This window comes from Schistocerca gregaria, unplaced genomic scaffold, assembly GCF_023897955.1.
Source record: "Schistocerca gregaria isolate iqSchGreg1 unplaced genomic scaffold, iqSchGreg1.2 ptg000244l, whole genome shotgun sequence".
NCBI classification, from domain to species: domain Eukaryota; kingdom Metazoa; phylum Arthropoda; class Insecta; order Orthoptera; family Acrididae; genus Schistocerca; species Schistocerca gregaria.
The window spans coordinates 4456095-4476494 of NW_026061753.1; positions in this window are offsets into that span (position 1 = coordinate 4456095).

Below are 20400 nucleotides of genomic sequence, written 5' to 3' on the forward strand. Positions count from 1 at the left end.
AGGTTTTTACTACATATGAACACTTTTCACATACTCCCGTGCAACTCGGCTGCTAGTCCTCCTTTCATGCAGAATCTTAAGGTCCTAGCTTATGTCCAAGGCACCAAAGCCAGCTAAAAAGTCAATAATCAGTACCAAAACATAGAATTGTACTACTTCTTACTTGCTATTACATCAACTTTAAAGCTTCATCTGTATTCTACTATGGTGTTTTTTGTGTCTTTGCATGCCGCAGCACGCGACATAGCTTTGCAGACGATAAGTACAACCGTTTCAGACAGAAGAGCGGCCATTGTGACGATCTGGCTTTAAGTCGATTCGATAACAAATGACGAAAACTGACGGATTTCTCAGGTTTTTACTGCATATGAACACTTTTCACATTCTCTCTTGCAACTCAGCTGCTAGTTCTCCTTTCATACAGAATCGTAAGGTCCTAGCTCATGTCCAAGGCACCAAAGCCACCTAAAAAGTCAATAATCGATACCTAAAACTTGAATTGTACTACATCTTACTGGCTATTACATCAACTTAGAAGCTTCATCTGTGTTCTACTATGGTGCTTTTAGTGTCTGCGCATACCGCAGCACGCGACATAGCTTTGCAGACGATAAGTACAACCGTTTCAGAGAGAAGAGCGGCCAATGTGACGATCTGGCTTTAAGTCGATTCGATAACAAATGACGAAAACGGAAGGATTTCTAGGTTTTTACTACATATGAACACATTCCACATTCTCCCGAGCAACTCGGCTGCTAGTCCTCCTTTCATGCAGAATCTTAAGGTCCTAGCTCATGTCCAAGGCACCAAAGCCAGCTATAAAGTCAATAATCGATACCTAAAACTTGAATTGTACTATATCTTACTGGCTATTACATCAACTTAGAAGCTTCATCTGTTTTCTACTATGGTGCTTTCAGTGTCTCCGCATACTGGAGCACGAGTCATAGCTTTGCAGACGATAATTACGACCGTTTCAGAGAGAAGAGCGGCCAATGTGATGATCTGGCTTTAAGTTGAGTCGATAACAAATGACGAATACGGACGAATTTCTCAGGTTTTTACTACATATGAACACTTTTCACATTCTCCCGTGCAACTCCGGTGCTAGTTCTCCTTTCATGCAGAATCTTAAGGTCCTAGCTCATGTCCAAGGCACCAAAGCCAGCTAAAAAGTCAATAATCGATACCTAAAACTTAAATTGTACTACTTCTTACTGGCTATTACATCAACTTAGAAGCTTAATCTGTGTTCTACTATAGTGCTTTGAGAGTCTCCGCATACCGCAGCACGCGACATAGCTTTGCAGACGATAAGTACAACCGTTTCAGAGAGAAGAGCGGCCAATGTGACGATCTGGCTTTTAAGTCGATTCGGTAACAAATGACGAAAACGGACGGCTTTCTAGGTTTTTACTACATATGAACACATTCCACATTCTCCCATTCAACTGGGCTGCTAGTCCTCCTTTCATGCAGAATCTTAAGGTCCTAGCTCATGTCCAAGGCACCAAAGCCAGCTAAAAAGTCAATAATCGAAACCTAAAACTTGAATTGTACTATATCTTACTGGCTATTACATCAACTTAGAAGCTTCATCTGTTTTCTACTATGGTGATTTTAGTGTCTCCGCATACCGGAGCACGAGACATAGCTTTGCAGACGATAATTAGGACCGTTTCAGAGAGAAGAGCGGCCAATGTGAAGATCTGGCTTTAAGTCGAGTCGATAACAAATGACGAAAACGGACTGATTTCTCAGGTTTTTACTACATATGAACACTTTTCACATTCTCCCGTGCAACTCGGCAGCTAGTCCTCTTTTCATGCAGAATCTTAAGGTCCTAGCTCATGTCCAAGGAACCAAAGCCCCCTAAAAAGTCAATAATCGATACGTAAAACTTGAATTGGTCTACTTCTTACTGGCTATTACATCAACTTAGAAGCTTCATCTGTGTTCTACTATGGTGCTTTTAGTGTCTCCGCTTACCGCAGCACGCGACATAGCTTTGCAGACGATAAGTACAATCGTTTCAGAGAGAAGAGCGACCAATGTGACGATCTGGCTTTAAGTCGATTCGATAACAAATGACGAAAACGGACGGATTTCTAGGTTTTTACTACATATGAACACTTTTCACATTGTCCCGTGCAACTCTGCTGCTAGTCCTCCTTTCATGCAGAATCTTAAGGTCCTAGCTCATGTCCAAGGAACCAAAGCCAGCTAAAAAGTCAATAATCGATACCTAAAACTTGAATTGGACTACTTCTTACTGGCTATTACATCAACTTAGAAGCTTCATCTGTGTTCTATTATGGTGCTTTTAGTGTCTCCACATACCGCAGCACGCTACATAGCTTTGCAGACGATAAGTACAACCGTTTCAGAGAGAAGAGCGGCCAATGTAACGATCTGGCTTTAAGTCGATTCGATAACAAATGACGAAAACGGACGGATTTCTAATGTTTTTGCTACATGTGAACACTTTTCACATTCACCCTTGCAACTCGGCTGATAGTCCTCCTTTCATGCAGAATATCAAGGTCCTAGCTCATGTCCAAGGCACATAAGCAAGCTAAAAGGTCAATTATCGATACCTAAAACTTGAGTTCTACTACTTATTACTGGCTATTACATCAACTTAGAAGCTTCATCTGTTTTCTACTATGGTGCTTTTAGTGTCTGCGCATACCGCAGCACGCGACATAGCTTTGCAGACGATAAGTACAACCGTTTCAGAGAGAAGAGCGGCCAATGTGACGATCTGGCTTTAAGTCGATTCGATAACAAATGACGAAAACGGAAGGATTTCTAGGTTTTTACTACATATGAACACATTCCACATTCTCCCATGCAACTCGGCTGCTAGTCCTCCTTTCATGCAGAATGTTAAGGTCCTAGCTCATGTCCAAGGCACCAAAGCCAGCTAAAAAGTCAATAATCGATACCTAAAACTTGAATTGTACTATATCTTACTGGCTATTACATCAACTTAGAAGCTTCTCTGTTTTCTACTATGGTGCTTTTAGTGTCTCCGCATACTGGAGCACGAGACATAGCTTTGCAGACGATAATTACGTCCGTTTCAGAGAGAAGAGCGGCCAATATGATGATCTGGCTTTAAGTTGGGTCGACAACAAATGACGAAAACGGACGGATTTCTCAGGTTTTTACTACATATGAACACTTTTCACATTCTTCCGTGCAACTCCGGTGCTAGTTCTCCTTTCATGCAGAATCTTAAGGTCCCAGCTCATGTCCAAGGCACCAAAGCCAGCTAAAAAGTCAATAATCGATACGTAAAACTTAAATTGTACTACTTCTTACTGGCTATTACATCTACTTATAAGCTTCATCTGTGTTCTACTATAGTGCTTTGAGAGTCTCCGCATACCGCAGCACGCGACATAGCTTTACAGTCGATAAGTACAATCGTTTCAGAGAGAAGAGCGACCAATGTGACGATCTGGCTTTAAGTCGATTCGGTAACAAATGACGAATACGACGAATTTCTCAGGTTTTTACTACATATGAACACTTTTCACATTCTCCCGTGCAACTCGGCTGCTAGTCCTCCTTTCATGCAGATTCTTAAGGTCCTAGCTCATGTCCGAGGCAGCAAAGCCAGCTATAAAGTCAATATTCGATACCTAAAACTTGAATTGTACTATATCTTACTGGCTATTACATCAACTTAGAAGCTTCATCTGTTTTCTACTATGGTGCTTTTAGTGTCTCCGCATACTGGAGCACGAGACATAGCTTTGCAGACGATAATTACGACCGTTTCAGAGAGAAGAGCGGCCAATGTGATAATCTGGCTTTAAGTTGAGTCGATAACAAATGACGAAAACGGACGGATTTCTCAGGTTTTTACTACATATGAACACTTTTCACATTCTCCCGTGCAACTCGGCAGCTAGTCCTCCTTTCATGCAGATTCTTAAGGTCCTAGCTCTTGCCCAAGGCACCAAAGCCAGCTAAAAAGTCCATAATCGATACCTAAAACTTGAATTGTACTACTTCTTACTTTCTATTACATTAAATTGGATGCTTCATCTGTGTTTTACTATGGTGGTTTTAGTGTCTCCGCATACCGCAGCACGCGTCATAGCTTTGCAGACGATAAGTACAGACATTTCAGAGAGAAGAGCGGCAAATGTGACGATCTGGCTTTAAGTCGATTCGATAACAAATGACGAAAACGGACGGATTTCTCAGGTTTTTACTACATATGAACACTTTTCACATTCTCCCGTGCAACTCGGCTGCTAGTCCTCCTTTCATGCAGATTCTTAAGGTCCTAGCACATGTCCAAGGCACCAAAGCCAGCTAAAAAGTCAATAATCGATACCTAAAACTTGAATTGTACTACTTCTTACTGGCAATTACATCATCTTAGAGGCTTCATCTGTGTTCTACTATGGTCCTTTTAGTGTCTCCGCATACCGCAGCACGCGACATAGCTTTGCAGACGATAAGTACAACCGTTTCAGAGAGAAGAGCGGCCAATGTGACGATCTGGCTTTAAGTCGATTCGATAACAAATGACGAAAACGGAAGGATTTCTAGGTTTTTACTACATATGAACACATTCCACATTCTCCCATGCAACTCGGCTGCTAGTCCTCCTTTCATGCAGAATGTTAAGGTCCTAGCTCATGTCCAAGGCACCAAAGCCAGCTAAAAAGTCAATAATCGATACCTAAAACTTGAATTGTACTATATCTTACTGGCTATTACATCAACTTAGAAGCTTCTCTGTTTTCTACTATGGTGCTTTTAGTGTCTCCGCATACTGGAGCACGAGACATAGCTTTGCAGACGATAATTACGTCCGTTTCAGAGAGAAGAGCGGCCAATATGATGATCTGGCTTTAAGTTGGGTCGACAACAAATGACGAAAACGGACGGATTTCTCAGGTTTTTACTACATATGAACACTTTTCACATTCTTCCGTGCAACTCCGGTGCTAGTTCTCCTTTCATGCAGAATCTTAAGGTCCTAGCTCATGTCCAAGGCACCAAAGCCAGCTAAAAAGTCAATAATCGATACGTAAAACTTAAATTGTACTACTTCTTACTGGCTATTACATCTACTTATAAGCTTCATCTGTGTTCTACTATAGTGCTTTGAGAGTCTCCGCATACCGCAGCACGCGACATAGCTTTACAGTCGATAAGTACAATCGTTTCAGAGAGAAGAGCGACCAATGTGACGATCTGGCTTTAAGTCGATTCGGTAACAAATGACGAATACGACGAATTTCTCAGGTTTTTACTACATATGAACACTTTTCACATTCTCCCGTGCAACTCGGCTGCTAGTCCTCCTTTCATGCAGATTCTTAAGGTCCTAGCTCATGTCCGAGGCAGCAAAGCCAGCTATAAAGTCAATATTCGATACCTAAAACTTGAATTGTACTATATCTTACTGGCTATTACATCAACTTAGAAGCTTCATCTGTTTTCTACTATGGTGCTTTTAGTGTCTCCGCATACTGGAGCACGAGACATAGCTTTGCAGACGATAATTACGACCGTTTCAGAGAGAAGAGCGGCCAATGTGATAATCTGGCTTTAAGTTGAGTCGATAACAAATGACGAAAACGGACGGATTTCTCAGGTTTTTACTACATATGAACACTTTTCACATTCTCCCGTGCAACTCGGCAGCTAGTCCTCCTTTCATGCAGATTCTTAAGGTCCTAGCTCTTGCCCAAGGCACCAAAGCCAGCTAAAAAGTCCATAATCGATACCTAAAACTTGAATTGTACTACTTCTTACTTTCTATTACATTAAATTGGATGCTTCATCTGTGTTTTACTATGGTGGTTTTAGTGTCTCCGCATACCGCAGCACGCGTCATAGCTTTGCAGACGATAAGTACAGACATTTCAGAGAGAAGAGCGGCAAATGTGACGATCTGGCTTTAAGTCGATTCGATAACAAATGACGAAAACGGACGGATTTCTCAGGTTTTTACTACATATGAACACTTTTCACATTCTCCCGTGCAACTCGGCTGCTAGTCCTCCTTTCATGCAGATTCTTAAGGTCCTAGCACATGTCCAAGGCACCAAAGCCAGCTAAAAAGTCAATAATCGATACCTAAAACTTGAATTGTACTACTTCTTACTGGCAATTACATCATCTTAGAGGCTTCATCTGTGTTCTACTATGGTCCTTTTAGTGTCTCCGCATACCGCAGCACGCGACATAGCTTTGCAGACGATAAGTACAACCGTTTCAGAGAGAAGAGCGGCCAATGTGACGATCTGGCTTTAAGTCGATTCGATAACAAATGACGAAAACGGACGGATTTCTCAGGTTTTTACTACATATGAACACTTTTCACATACTCCCGTGCAACTCGGCTGCTAGTCCTCCTTTCATGCAGAATCTTAAGGTCCTAGCTTATGTCCAAGGCACCAAAGCCAGCTAAAAAGTCAATAATCAGTACCAAAACATAGAATTGTACTACTTCTTACTTGCTATTACATCAACTTTAAAGCTTCATCTGTATTCTACTATGGTGTTTTTTGTGTCTTTGCATGCCGCAGCACGCGACATAGCTTTGCAGACGATAAGTACAACCGTTTCAGACAGAAGAGCGGCCATTGTGACGATCTGGCTTTAAGTCGATTCGATAACAAATGACGAAAACGGACGGATTTCTCAGGTTTTTACTGCATATGAACACTTTTCACATTCTCCCTTGCAACTCAGCTGCTAGTTCTCCTTTCATACAGAATCGTAAGGTCCTAGCTCATGTCCAAGGCACCAAAGCCACCTAAAAAGTCAATAATCGATACCTAAAACTTGAATTGTACTACATCTTACTGGCTATTACATCAACTTAGAAGCTTCATCTGTGTTCTACTATGGTGCTTTTAGTGTCTCCGCATACCGCAGCACGCGACATAGCTTTGCAGACGATAAGTACAATCGTTTCAGAGAGAAGAGCGACCAATTTGACGATCTGGCTTTAAGTCGATTCGATAACAAATGACGAATACGGACGGATTTCTCAGGTTTTTACTACATATGAACACTTTTCACATTCTCCCGTGCAACGCGGCTGCTAGTCCTCCTTTCATGCAGGATCTAAAGGTCCTAGCGCATGTCCAAGTCTCCAGAGCCAGCTATAAAGTCAATAATCGATACCTGAAACTTGAATTGTACTATATCTTACTGGCTATTACATCAACTTAGAAGCTTCATATGTGTTCTACTATGGTGCTTTTAGTGTCTCCACATACCGCAGCAAGCAACATAGCTTTGCAGACGATAAGTACAACCGTTTTAGACAGAAATGCGGTCAATGAGAAGATCTGGCTTTAAGTCGAGTCGATAACAAATGACGAAAACGGACGAATTTCTCAGGTTTTTACTACATATGAACACTTTTCACATTCTCCCGTGCAAATCAGCTGCTAGTCCTCCTTTCATGCAGAATCTTAAGGCCCTAGCTCATGTCCAAGGCACCAAAGATAGCTATAAAGTCAATAATCGATACCTAAAACTTGAATTGTACTACTTTTTACTGTCTATTACATCAACTTAGAAGCTTCATCTGTGTTCTACTATGATGCTTTTAGTGTCTCCGCATACCGCAGCACGCGACATAGCTTTGAAGTCGATAAGTACAACCGTTTTAGACATAAATGCGGCCAATATGACGATCTGGCTTTAAGTGGATTCGATAACAAATGACGAAAACGGACGGATTTCAAGGTTTTTACTACATATGAACACTTTTCACATTCTCCGGTACAACTCGGCTGATAGTCCTCCTTTCATGCAGAATCTTAAGGTCCTAGCTCATGTCCAAGGCACCAAAGCCAGCTAAAAAGTCAATAATCGATACCTAAAACTTGAATTGTACTATATCTTACTGGCTATTACATCAACTTAGAAGCTTCATCTGTTTTCTACTATGGTGCTTTTAGTGTCTCCGCATATTGGAGCACGAGACATAGCTTTGCAGACGATAATTACGACCGTTTCAGAGAGAAGAGCGGCCAATGTGGCGATCTGGCTTTAAGTCGATTCGATAACAAATGACAAAAACGGATGGATTTCTAGGTTTTTACTACAAATGAACACTTTTCACATTCTCCCGTGCAACTCGGCTGCTAGTCCTCCTTTCATGCAGAATTTTAAGGTCCTAGCTCATGTCCAAGGCACCAAAGCCAGCTAAAAAGTCAATAATCGATAACTAAAACTTGTATTGTACTACTTCTTACTGGCTATTACATCAACTTAGAAGCTTCATCTGTGTATTACTATGGTGCTTTTAGTGTCTCCGCATACCGCAGCACGCGACATAGCTTTGCAGACGATAAGTACAACCGTTTCAGAGAGAAGAGCGGCCAATGTGACGATCGGGGTTTAAGTCGATTCGGTAACAAATGACGAAAACGGACGGATTTCTAGGTTTTTACTACGTATGAACACTTCTCACATTCTCCCGTGCAACGCGGCTGCTAGTCCTCCTTTCATGCAGGATCTTAAGGTCCTAGCTCATGTCCAAGGAACCAAAGCCAGCTAAAAAGTCAATAATCGATACGTAAAACTAGAATTGTACTATATCTTACTGGCTATTACATCAACTTAGAAGCTTCATCTGTGTTTTACTATGGTGGTTTTAGTGTCTCCGCATACCGCAGCACACGTCATAGCTTTGCAGACGATAAGTACAACCGTTTCAGAGAGAAGAGCGGCCAATGTGAAGATCTGGCTTTAAGTCGAGTCGATAACAAATGACGAAAACGGACGGATTTCTCAGGTTTTTACTACATATGATCACCCTTCACATTCTCCCGTGCAAATCAGCTGCTAGTCCTCCTTTCATGCAGAATCTTAAGGTCCTAGCTCATGTCCAAGTCACCAAAGATAGCTATTAAGACAATAATCGATACCTAAAACTTGAATTGTACTACTTCTTACTGTCTATTACATCAACTTAGAAGCTTCATCTGTGTTCTACTATGATGCTTTTAGTGTCTCCGCATACCGCAGCACGCGACATAGCTTTGCAGACGATAAGTACAACCGTTTTAGACATAAATGCGGCCAATATGGCGATCTGGCTTTAAGTGCATTCGATAACAAATTACGAAAACGGACGGATTTCTAGGTTTTTACTACATATGAACACTTTTCACATTCTCCCGTACAACTCGGCTGATAGTCCTCCTTTCATGCAGAATCTTAAGGTCCTAGCTCATGTCCAAGGCACCAAAGCCAGCTAAAAAGTCAATAATCGATACCTAAAACTTGAATTGTGCTACTTCTTAGTGGCTATTACATCAACTTACAAGCTTCATCTGTGTTATACTATGGATCTTTTAGTGTCTCCGCATACCGCAGCACGCGACGTAGCTTTGCAGACGATAAGTACAACAGATTCAGAGAGAAGAGCGGCCAATGTGACGATTTGGCTTTAAGTCGATTCGATAACAAATGACGAAAACGGAAGGATTTCTAGGTTTTTACTACATATGAACACATTCCACATTCTCCCGTGCAACTCGGCTGCTAGTCCTCCTTTCATGCAGAATCTTAAGGTCCTAGCTCATGTCCAAGGCACCAAAGCCAGCTAAAAAGTCAATAATCGATACCTAAAACTTGAATTGTACTATATCTTACTGGCTATTACATCAACTTAGAAGCTTCATCTGTTTTCTACTATGGTGCTTTTAGTGTCTCCGCATACTGGAGCACGAGACATAGCTTTGCAGACGATAATTACGACCGTTTCAGAGAGAAGAGCGGCCAATGTGGCGATCTGGCTTTAAGTCGATTCGATAACAAATGACGAAAATGGACGGATTCCTAAGGTTTGTACTACATATGAACACTTTTCACAATCTCCCGTGCAACGCGGCTGCTAGTCCTCCTTTCATGCAGAATCTTAAGGTCCTAGCTCATGTCCAAGGCGCCAAAGCCAGCTAAAAAGCCAATAATCGATACCTAAAACTTGAATTGTACTACTTCTTACTGGCTATTACATCAACTTAGAAGCTTCATCTGTGTTCTACTATGGTGCTTTTAGTGTCTCCGCATACCGCAGCACGCGACATAGCTTTGCAGACGATAAGTACAACCGTTTCAGAGAGAAGAGCGGCCAATGTGACGATCTGGCTTTAAGTCGATTCGATAACAAATGACGTAAACGGACGGATTTTTCGGGTTTTTACTGCAAATGAACACTTTTCACACTCTCCCGTGCAATTCGGCTGCTAGACCTCCTTTCATGCAGAATCTTAAGGTCCTAGCTCATGTCCAAGGCACCAAAGCCAGCTAAAAAGTCAATAATCAGTACCAAAACATAGAATTGTACTACTTCTTACTTGCTATTACATCAACTTAGAAGCTTCATCTGTATTCTACTATGGTGCTTTTTGTGTCTCCGCATGCCGCAGCACGCGACATAGCTTTGCAGACGATAAGTACAACCGTTTCAGACAGAAGAGCGGCCATTGTATCGATCTGGCTTTAAGTCGATTCGATAACAAATGACGAAAACGGACGGATTTCTCAGGTTTTTACTGCATATGAACACTTTTCACATTCTCCCTTGCAACTCAGCTGCTAGTTCTCCTTTCATGCAGAATCTTAAGGTCCTAGCTCATGTCCAAGGCACCAAAGCCACCTAAAAAGTCAATAATCGATACCTAAAACTTGAATTGTACTACATCTTACTGGCTATTACATCAACTTAGAAGCTTCATCTGTGTTCTACTATGGTGCTTTTAGTGTCTCCGCATACCGCAGCCCGCGACATAGCTTGGCAGACGATAAGTACAATCGTTTAAGAGAGAAGAGCGACCAATTTGACGATCTGGCTTTAAGTCGATTCGATAACAAATGACGAAAACGGACGGATTTCTCAGGTTTTTACTACATATGAACACTTTTCACATTCTCCCGTGCAAATCAGCTGCGAGTCCTCCTTTCATGCAGAATCTTAAGGTCCTAGCTCATGTCCAAGGCACCAAAGATAGCTATAAAGTCAATAATCGATACCTAAAACTTGAATTGTACTACTTCTTACTGTCTATTACATCAACTTAGAAGCTTCATCTGTGTTCTACAATGATGCTTTTAGTGTCTCCGCATACCGCAGCACGCGACATAGCTTTGCAGTCGATAAGTACAACCGTTTTAGACATAAATGCGGCCAATATGACGATCTGGCTTTAAGTGGATTCGATAACAAATGACGAAAACGGACGGATTTCTAGGTTTTTACTACATTTGAACACTTTTCACCTTCTCCGGTACAACTCGACTGATAGTCCTCCTTTCATGCAGAATCTTAAGGTCCTAGCTCATGTCCAAGGCACCAAAGACAGCTAAAAAGTCAATAATCGATACCTAAAACTTAAATTGTGCTACTTCTTACTGGCTATTACATCAACTTAGAAGCTTCATCTGTGTTCTACTATGGATCTTTTATTGTCTCCGCATACCGCAGCACGCGACGTAGCTTTGCAGACGATAAGTACAACCGTTTCAGAGAGAAGAGCGGCCAATGTGACGATCTGGCTTTAAGTCGATTCGATAACAAATGACGAAAACGGACGGATAACTAGGTTTTTACTACATATTAACAGTTTTCACATTCTCCCATGCAACTCGGCAGCTAGTCCTCCTTTCATGCAGAATCTTAAGGTCCTAGCTCATGTCCAAGGAACCAAAGCCAGCTAAAAAGTCAATAATCGATACCTAAAACTTGAATTGTACTATATCTTACTGGCTATTACATCAACTTAGAAGCATCATATGTGTTCTACTATGATGCTTTTAGTGTCTCCGCATACCGCAGCACGCGACATAGCTTTGCAGACGATAAGTACAATCGTTTCAGAGAGAAGAGCGACCAATGTGACGATCTGGCTTTAAGTCGATTCGATAACAAATGACAAAAACGGATGGATTTCTAGGTTTTTACTACAAATGAACACTTTTCACATTTTCCCGTGCAACTCGGCTGCTAGTCCTCCTTTCATGCAGAATCTTAAGGTCCTAGCTCATGTCCAAGGCACCAAAGCCAGCTAAAAAGTCAATAATCGATAAATAAAACTTGAATTGGACTACTTCTTACTGGCTATTACATCAACTTAGAACCTTCATCTGTGTTCTACTATGGTCGTTTTAGTGTCTCCGCATACCGCAGTACGCTTCATAGCTTTGCAGACGATAAGTACAACCGTTTCAGAGAGAAGAGCGGCCAATGTAACGATCTGGCTATAAGTCGATTCGATACCAAATGACGAAAACGGACGGATTTCTAATGTTTTTGCTACATGTGAACACTTTTCACATTCTCCCGTGCAACTTGGCTGATAGTCCTCCTTTCATGCAGAATATCAAGGTCCTAGCTCATGTCCAAGGCACAAAAGCAAGCTAAAAAGTCAATAATCGATACCTAAAACTTGAGTTGTACTACTTCTTACTGGCTATTACATCAACTTAGAAGCTTCATCTGTTTTCTACTATGGTGCTTTTAGTGTCTGCGCATACCGCAGCACGCGACATCGCTTTGCAGACGATAAGTACAACCGTTTCAGAGAGAAGAGCGGCCAATGTGACGATTTGGCTTTAAGTCGATTCGATAACAAATGACGAAAACGGAAGGATTTCTAGGTTTTTACTACATATGAACACATTCCACATTCTCCCGTGCAACTCGGCTGCTAGTCCTCCTTTCATGCAGAATCTTAAGGTCCTAGCTCATGTCATAGGCACCAAAGCCAGCTAAAAAGTCAATAATCGATACCTAAAACTTGAATTGTACTATATCTTACTGGCTATTACATCTACTTAGAAGCTTCATCTGTTTTCTACTATGGTGCTTTTAGTCTCTCCGCATACTGGAGCACGAGACATAGCTTTGCAGACGATAATTACGACCGTTTCAGAGAGAAGAGCGGCCAATGTGATAATCTGGCTTTAAGTTGAGTCGATAACAAATGAGGAAAACGGACGGATTTCTCAGGTTTTTACTACATATGAACACTTTTCACATTCTCCCGTGCAACTCGGCTGCTAGTCCTCCTTTCATGCAGATTCTTAAGGTCCTAGCTCTTGCCCAAGGCACCAAAGCCAGCTAAAAAGTCCATAATCGATACTTAAAACTTGGATTGTACTACTTCTTACTTTCTATTACATTAAATTGGATGCTTCATCTGTGTTTTACTATGGTGGTTTTAGTGTCTCCGCATACCGCAGCACGCGTCATAGCTTTGCACACGATAAGTTCAGACATTTCAGAGAGAAGAGCGGCCAATGTGACGATCTGGCTTTAAGTCGATTCGATAACAAATGATGAAAACGGACGGATTTCTAAGGTTTTTACTACATATGAACACTTTTCACTTTCTCCCGTGCAACGCGGCTGCTAGTCCTCCTTTCATGCTGAATCTTAAGGTCCTAGCTCATGTCCAAGGCACCAAAGCCAGCTAAAAAGTCAATAATCGATACCTAAAACTTGAATTGTACTACTTCTTACTGGCAATTACATCATCTTAGAGGCTTCATCTGTGTTCTACTATGGTCCTTTTAGTGTCTCCGCATACCGCAGCACGCGACATAGCTTTGCAGACGATAAGTACAACCGTTTCAGAGAGAAGAGCGGCCAATGTGACGATCTGGCTTTAAGTCGATTCGTAACAAATGACGAAAACGGACGGATTTCTCAGGTTTTTACTACATATGAACACTTTTCACATTGTCCCGTGCAACTCGGCTGCTAGTCCTCCTTTCATGCAGAATCTTAAGGTCCTAGCTTATGTCCAAGGCACCAAAGCCACCTAAAAAGTCAATAATCAGTACCAAAACTTAGAATTGTACTACTTCTTACTTGCTATTACATCAACTTAGAAGCTTCATCTGTATTCTACTATGGTGTTTTTTGTGTCTCCGCATGCCGCAGCACGCGACATAGCTTTGCAGACGATAAGTACAACCGTTTCAGACAGAAGAGCGGCCATTGTGACGATCTGGCTTTAAGTCGATTCGATAACAAATGACGAAAACGGATGGATTTCTCAGGTTTTTACTGCATATGAACACTTTTCACATTCTCCCCTGCAACTCAGCTGCTAGTTCTCCTTTCATACAGAATCTTAAGGTCCTAGCTCATGTCCAAGGCACCAAAGCCACCTAAAAAGTCAATAATCGATACCTAAAACTTGAATTGTACTACATCTTACTGGCTATTACATCAACTTAGAAGCTTCATCTGTGTTCTACTATGGTGCTTTTAGTGTCTCCGCATACCGCAGCACGCGACATAGCTTTGCAGACGATAAGTACAATCGTTTCAGAGAGAAGAGCGACCAATTTGACGATCTGGCTTTAAGACGATTCGATAACAAATGACGAATACGGAACGGATTTCTCAGGATTTTACTACATATGAACACTTTTCACATTCTATCGTGCAACTCGGCTGCTAGTCCTCCTTTCATGCAGGATCTTAAGGTCCTAGCTCATGTCCAAGTCTCCAGAGCCAGCTATAAAGTCAATAATCGATACCTGAAACTTGAATTGTACTATATCTTACTGGCTATTACATCAACTTAGAAGCTTCATATGTGTTCTACTATGGTGCCTTTAGTGTCTCCACATACCGCAGCCAGCAACATAGCTTTGCAGACGATAAGTACAACCGTTTTAGACAGAAATGCGGTCAATGTGAAGATCTGGCTTTAAGTCGAGTCGATAACAAATGACGAAAACGGACGAATTTCTCAGGTTTTTACTACATATGAACACTTTTCACATTCTCCCGTGCAAATCAGCTGCTAGTCCTCCTTTCATGCAGAATCTTAAGGTCCTAGCTCATGTCCAAGGCACCAAAGATAGCTATAAAGTCAATAATCCATACCTAAAACTTGAATTGTACTACTTCTTACTGTCTATTACATCAACTTAGAAGCTTCATCTGTGTTCTACTATGATGCTTTTAGTGTCTCCGCATACCGCAGCACGCGACATAGCTTGGCAGACGATAAGTACAATCGTTTCAGAGAGAAGAGCGACCTATTTGACGATCTGGCTTTAAGTCGATTCGATAACAAATGACGAAAACGGACGGATTTCTCAGGTTTTTACTACATATGAACACTTTTCACATTCTCCCGTGCAAATCAGCTGCGAGTCCTCCTTTCATGCAGAATCGTAAGGTCCTAGCTCATGTCCAAGGAACCAAAGCCAGCTAAAAAGTCAATAATCGATACCTAAAACTTGAATTGGTCTACTTCTTACTGGCTATTACATCAACTTAGAGCCTTCATCTGTGTTCTACTATGGTGCTTTTAGTGCCTCCGCATACCGCAGCACGCGACATAGCTTTGCAGACGATAAGTACAATCGTTTCAGAGAGAAGAGCGACCAATGTGACGATCTAACTTTAAGTCGATTCGATAACAAATGACAAAAACGGATGGATTTCTAGGTTTTTACTACAAATGAACACTTTTCACATTCTCCCGTGCAACTCGGCTGCTAGTCCTCCTTTCATGCAGAATCTTAAGGTCCTAGCTCATGTCCAAGGCACCAAAGCCACCTAAAAAGTCAATAATCGATAAATAAAACTTGAATTGGACTACTTCTTACTGGCTATTACATCAACTTAGAACCTTCATCTGTGTTCTACTATGGTGCTTTTAGTGTCTCCGCATACCGCAGCACGCGACATAGCTTTGCAGACGATAAGTACAACCGTTTCAGAGAGAAGAGCGGCCAATGTGACGATCGGGCTTTAAGTCGATTCGGTAACAAATGACGAAAACGGACGGATTTCTAGGTTTTTACTACATATGAACACCTCTCACATTCTCCCGTGCAACGCGGCTGCTAGTCCTCCTTTCATGCAGGATCTTAAGGTCCTAGCTCATGTCCAAGGAACCAAAGCCAGCTAAAAAGTCAATAATCGATACCTAAAACTAGAATTGTACTATATCTTACTGGCTATTACATCAACTTAGAAGCTTCATCTGTGTTTTACTATGGTCGTTTTAGTGTCTCCGCATACCGCAGTACGCTTCATAGCTTTGCAGACGATAAGTACAACCGTTTCAGAGAGAAGAGCGGCCAATGTAACGATCTGGCTATAAGTCGATTCGATACCAAATGACGAAAACGGACGGATTTCTAATGTTTTTGCTACATGTGAACACTTTTCACATTCTCCCGTGCAACTCGGCTGATAGTCCTCCTTTCATGCAGAATATCAAGGTCCTAGCTCATGTCCAAGGCACAAAAGCAAGCTAAAAAGTCAATAATCGATACCTAAAACTTGAGTTGTACTACTTCTTACTGGCTATTACATCAACTTAGAAGCTTCATCTGCTTTCTACTATGGTGCTTTTAGTGTCTGCGCATACCGCAGCACGCGACATCGCTTTGCAGACGATAAGTACAACCGTTTCAGAGAGAAGAGCGGCCAATGTGACGATTTGGCTTTAAGTCGATTCGATAACAAATGACGAAAACGGAAGGATTTCTAGGTTTTTACTACATATGAACACATTCCACATTCTCCCGTGCAACTCGGCTGCTAGTCCTTCTTTCATGCAGAATCTTAAGGTCCTAGCTCATGTCCAAGGCACCAAAGCCAGCTAAAAAGTCAATAATCGATACCTAAAACTTGAATTGTACTATATCTTACTGGCTATTACATCAACTTAGAAGCTTCATCTGTTTTCTACTATGGTGCTTTTAGTGTCTCCGCATACTGGAGCACGAGACATAGCTTTGCAGACGATAATTACGACCGTTTCAGAGAGAAGAGCGGCCAATGTGATAATCTGGCTTTAAGTTGAGTCGATAACAAATGACGAAAACGGACGGATTTCTCAGGTTTTTACTACATATGAACACTTTTCACATTCTCCCGTGCAACTCGGCTGCTAGTCCTCCTTTCATGCAGATTCTTAAGGTCCTAGCTCTTGCCCAAGGCACCAAAGCCAGCTAAAAAGTCCATAATCGATACTTAAAACTTGAATTGTACTACTTCTTACTTTCTATTACATTAAATTGGATGCTTCATCTGCGTTTTACTATGGTGGTTTTAGTGTCTCCGCATACCGCAGCACGCGTCATAGCTTTGCAGACGATAAGTACAGACATTTCAGAGAGAAGAGCGGCCAATGTGACGATCTGGCTTTAAGTCGATTCGATAACAAATGACGAAAACGGACGGATTTCTAAGGTTTTTGCTACATATGAACACTTTTCACATTCTCCCGTGCAACGCGGCTGCTAGTCCTCCTTTCATTCTGAATCTTATGGTCCTAGCTCATGTCCAAGGCACCAAAGCCAGCTAAAAAGTCAATAATCGATACATAAAACTTGAATTGTTCTACTTCTTACTGGCAATTACATCATCTTAGAGGCTTCATCTGTGTTCTACTATGGTCCTTTTAGTGTCTCCGCATACCGCAGCACGCGACATAGCTTTGCAGACGATAAGTACAACCGTTTCAGAGAGAAGAGCGGCCAATGTGACGATCTGGCTTTAAGTCGATTCGATAACAAATGACGAAAACGGACGGATTTCTCAGGTTTTTACTACATATGAACACTTTTCACATTCTCCCGTGCAACTCGGCTGCTAGTCCTCCTATTGATGCAGAATCTTAAGGTCCTAGCTCGTGTCCAAGGCTCCAAAGCCAGCTAAAAAGTCAATAATCGATACCTAAAACTTATATTGTACTACTTCTTACTGGCTATTATATCAACTTAGAAGCTTCATCTGTGTTCTACTATGGTGCTTTTAGTGTCTCCACATACCGCAGCAAGCAACATAGATTTGCAGACGGTAAGTACAACCGTTTTAGACAGAAATGCAGTCAATGTGAAGATCTGGCTTTAAGTCGAGTCGATAACAAATGACGAAAACGGACGGATTTCTCAGGTTTTTACTACATATGAACACTTTTCACATTCTCCCGTGCAACTCGGCTGCTAGTCCTCCTTTCATGCAGGATCTTAAGGTCCTAGCTCATGTCCAAGTCTCCAGAGCGAGCTATAAAGTCAATAATCGATACCTAAAACTTGAATTGTACTACTTCTTACTGTCTATTACATCAACTTAGAAGCTTCATCTGTGTTCTACTATGATGCTTTTAGTGTCTCCGCATACCGCAGCACGCGACATAGCTTTGAAGTCGATAAGTACAACCGTTTTAGACATAAATGCGGCCAATATGACGATCTGGCTTTAAGTGGATTCGATAACAAATGACGAAATAGGACGGATTTCTAGGTTTTTTACTACATATGAACACTTTTCACATTCTCCGGTACAACTCGGCTGATAGTCCTCCTTTCATGCAGAATCTTAAGGTCCTAGCTCATGTCCAAGGCACCAAAGCCAGCTAAAAAGTCAATAATCGATACCTAAAACTTGAATTGTACTATATCTTACTGGCTATTACATCAACTTAGAAGCTTCATCTGTTTTCTACTATGGTGCTTTCACTGTCTCCGCATACTGGAGCACGAGACATAGCTTTGCAGACGATAATTACGACCGTTTCAGAGAGAAGAGCGGCCAATGTGGCGATCTGGCTTTAAGTCGATTCGATAACAAATGACGAAAACGGACGGATTCCTAAGGTTTGTACTACATATGAACACTTTTCACATTCTCCCGTGCAACGCGGCTGCTAGTCCTCCTTTCATGTAGAATCTTAAGGTCCTAGCTCATGTCCAAGGCGCCAAAGCCAGCTAAAAAGCCAATAATCGATACCTAAAACTTGAATTGTACTACTTCTTACTGGCTATTACATCAACTTAGAAGCATCATCTGTGTTCTACTATGGTGCTTTTAGTGTCTCCGCATACCGCAGCACGCGACGTAGCTTTGCAGACGATAAGTACAACCGTTTCAGAGAGAAGAGCGGCCAATGTGAAGATCTGGCTTTAAGTCGAGTCGATAACAAATGACGAAAACGGACGGATTTCTCAGGTTTTTACTACATATGATCACCTTTCACATTCTCCCGTGCAAATCAGCAGCTAGTCCTCCTTTCATGCAGAATCTTAAGGTCCTAGCTCATGTCCAAGGCACCAAAGATAGCTATTAAGTCAATAATCGATACCCAAAACTTGAATTGTACTACTTCTTACTGTCTATTACATCAACTTAGAACCTTCATCTGTGTTCTACTATGGTGCTTTTAGTGTCTCCGCATACCGCAGCACGCGACATAGCTTTGCAGACGATAAGTACAATCGTTTCAGAGAGAAGAGCGACCAATGTGACGATCTGGCTTTAAGTCGATTCGATAACAAATGACAAAAACGGATGGATTTCTAGGTTTTTACTACAAATGAACACTTTTCACATTCTCCCGTGCAACTCGGCTGCTAGTCCTCCTTTCATGCAGAATCTTAAGGTCCTAGCTCATGTCCAAGGCACCAAAGCCAGCTAAAAAGTCAATAATCGATAAATAAAACTTGAATTGGACTACTTCTTACTGGCTATTACATCAACTTAGAACCTTCATCTGTGTTCCACTATGGTGCTTTTAGTGTCTCCGCATACCGCAGCACGCGACATAGCTTTGCAGACGATAAGTACAACCGTTTCAGAGAGAAGAGCGGCCAATGTGACGATCGGGGTTTAAGTCGATTCGGTAACAAATGACGAAAACGGACGGATTTCTAGGTTTTTACTACATATGAACACTTCTCACATTCTCCCGTGCAACGCGGCTGCTAGTCCTCCTTTCATGCAGGATCTTAAGGTCCTAGCTCATGTCCAAGGAACCAAAGCCAGCTAAAAAGTCAATAATCGATACCTAAAACTAGAATTGTACTATATCTTACTGGCTATTACATCAACTTAGAAGCTTCATCTGTGTTTTACTACGGTGGTTTTAGTGTCTCCGCATACCGCAGCACACGTCATAGCTTTGCAGACGATAAGTACAACCGTTTCAGAGAGAAGAGCGGCCAATGTGACGATCCGGCTTTAAGTCGATTCGATAACAAATGACGAAAACGGACAGATAACTAGGTTTTTACTACACATGAACAGTTTTCACATTCTCCCATGCAACTCGGCAGCTAGTCCTCCTTTCATGCAGAATCTTAAGGTCCTAGCTCATGTCCAAGGAACCAAAGCCAGCTAAAAAGTCAATAATCGATACCTAAAACTTGAATTGTACTACTTCTTACTGGCTATTACATCAACTTAGAACCTTCATCTGTGTTCTACTATATTGCTTTTAGTGTCTCCGCATACCGCAGCACGCGACATAGCTTTGCAGACGATAAGTACAATCGTTTCAGAGAGAAGAGCGACCAATGTGACGATCTGGCTTTAAGTCGATTCGATAACAAATGACAAAAACGGATGGATTTCTAGGTTTT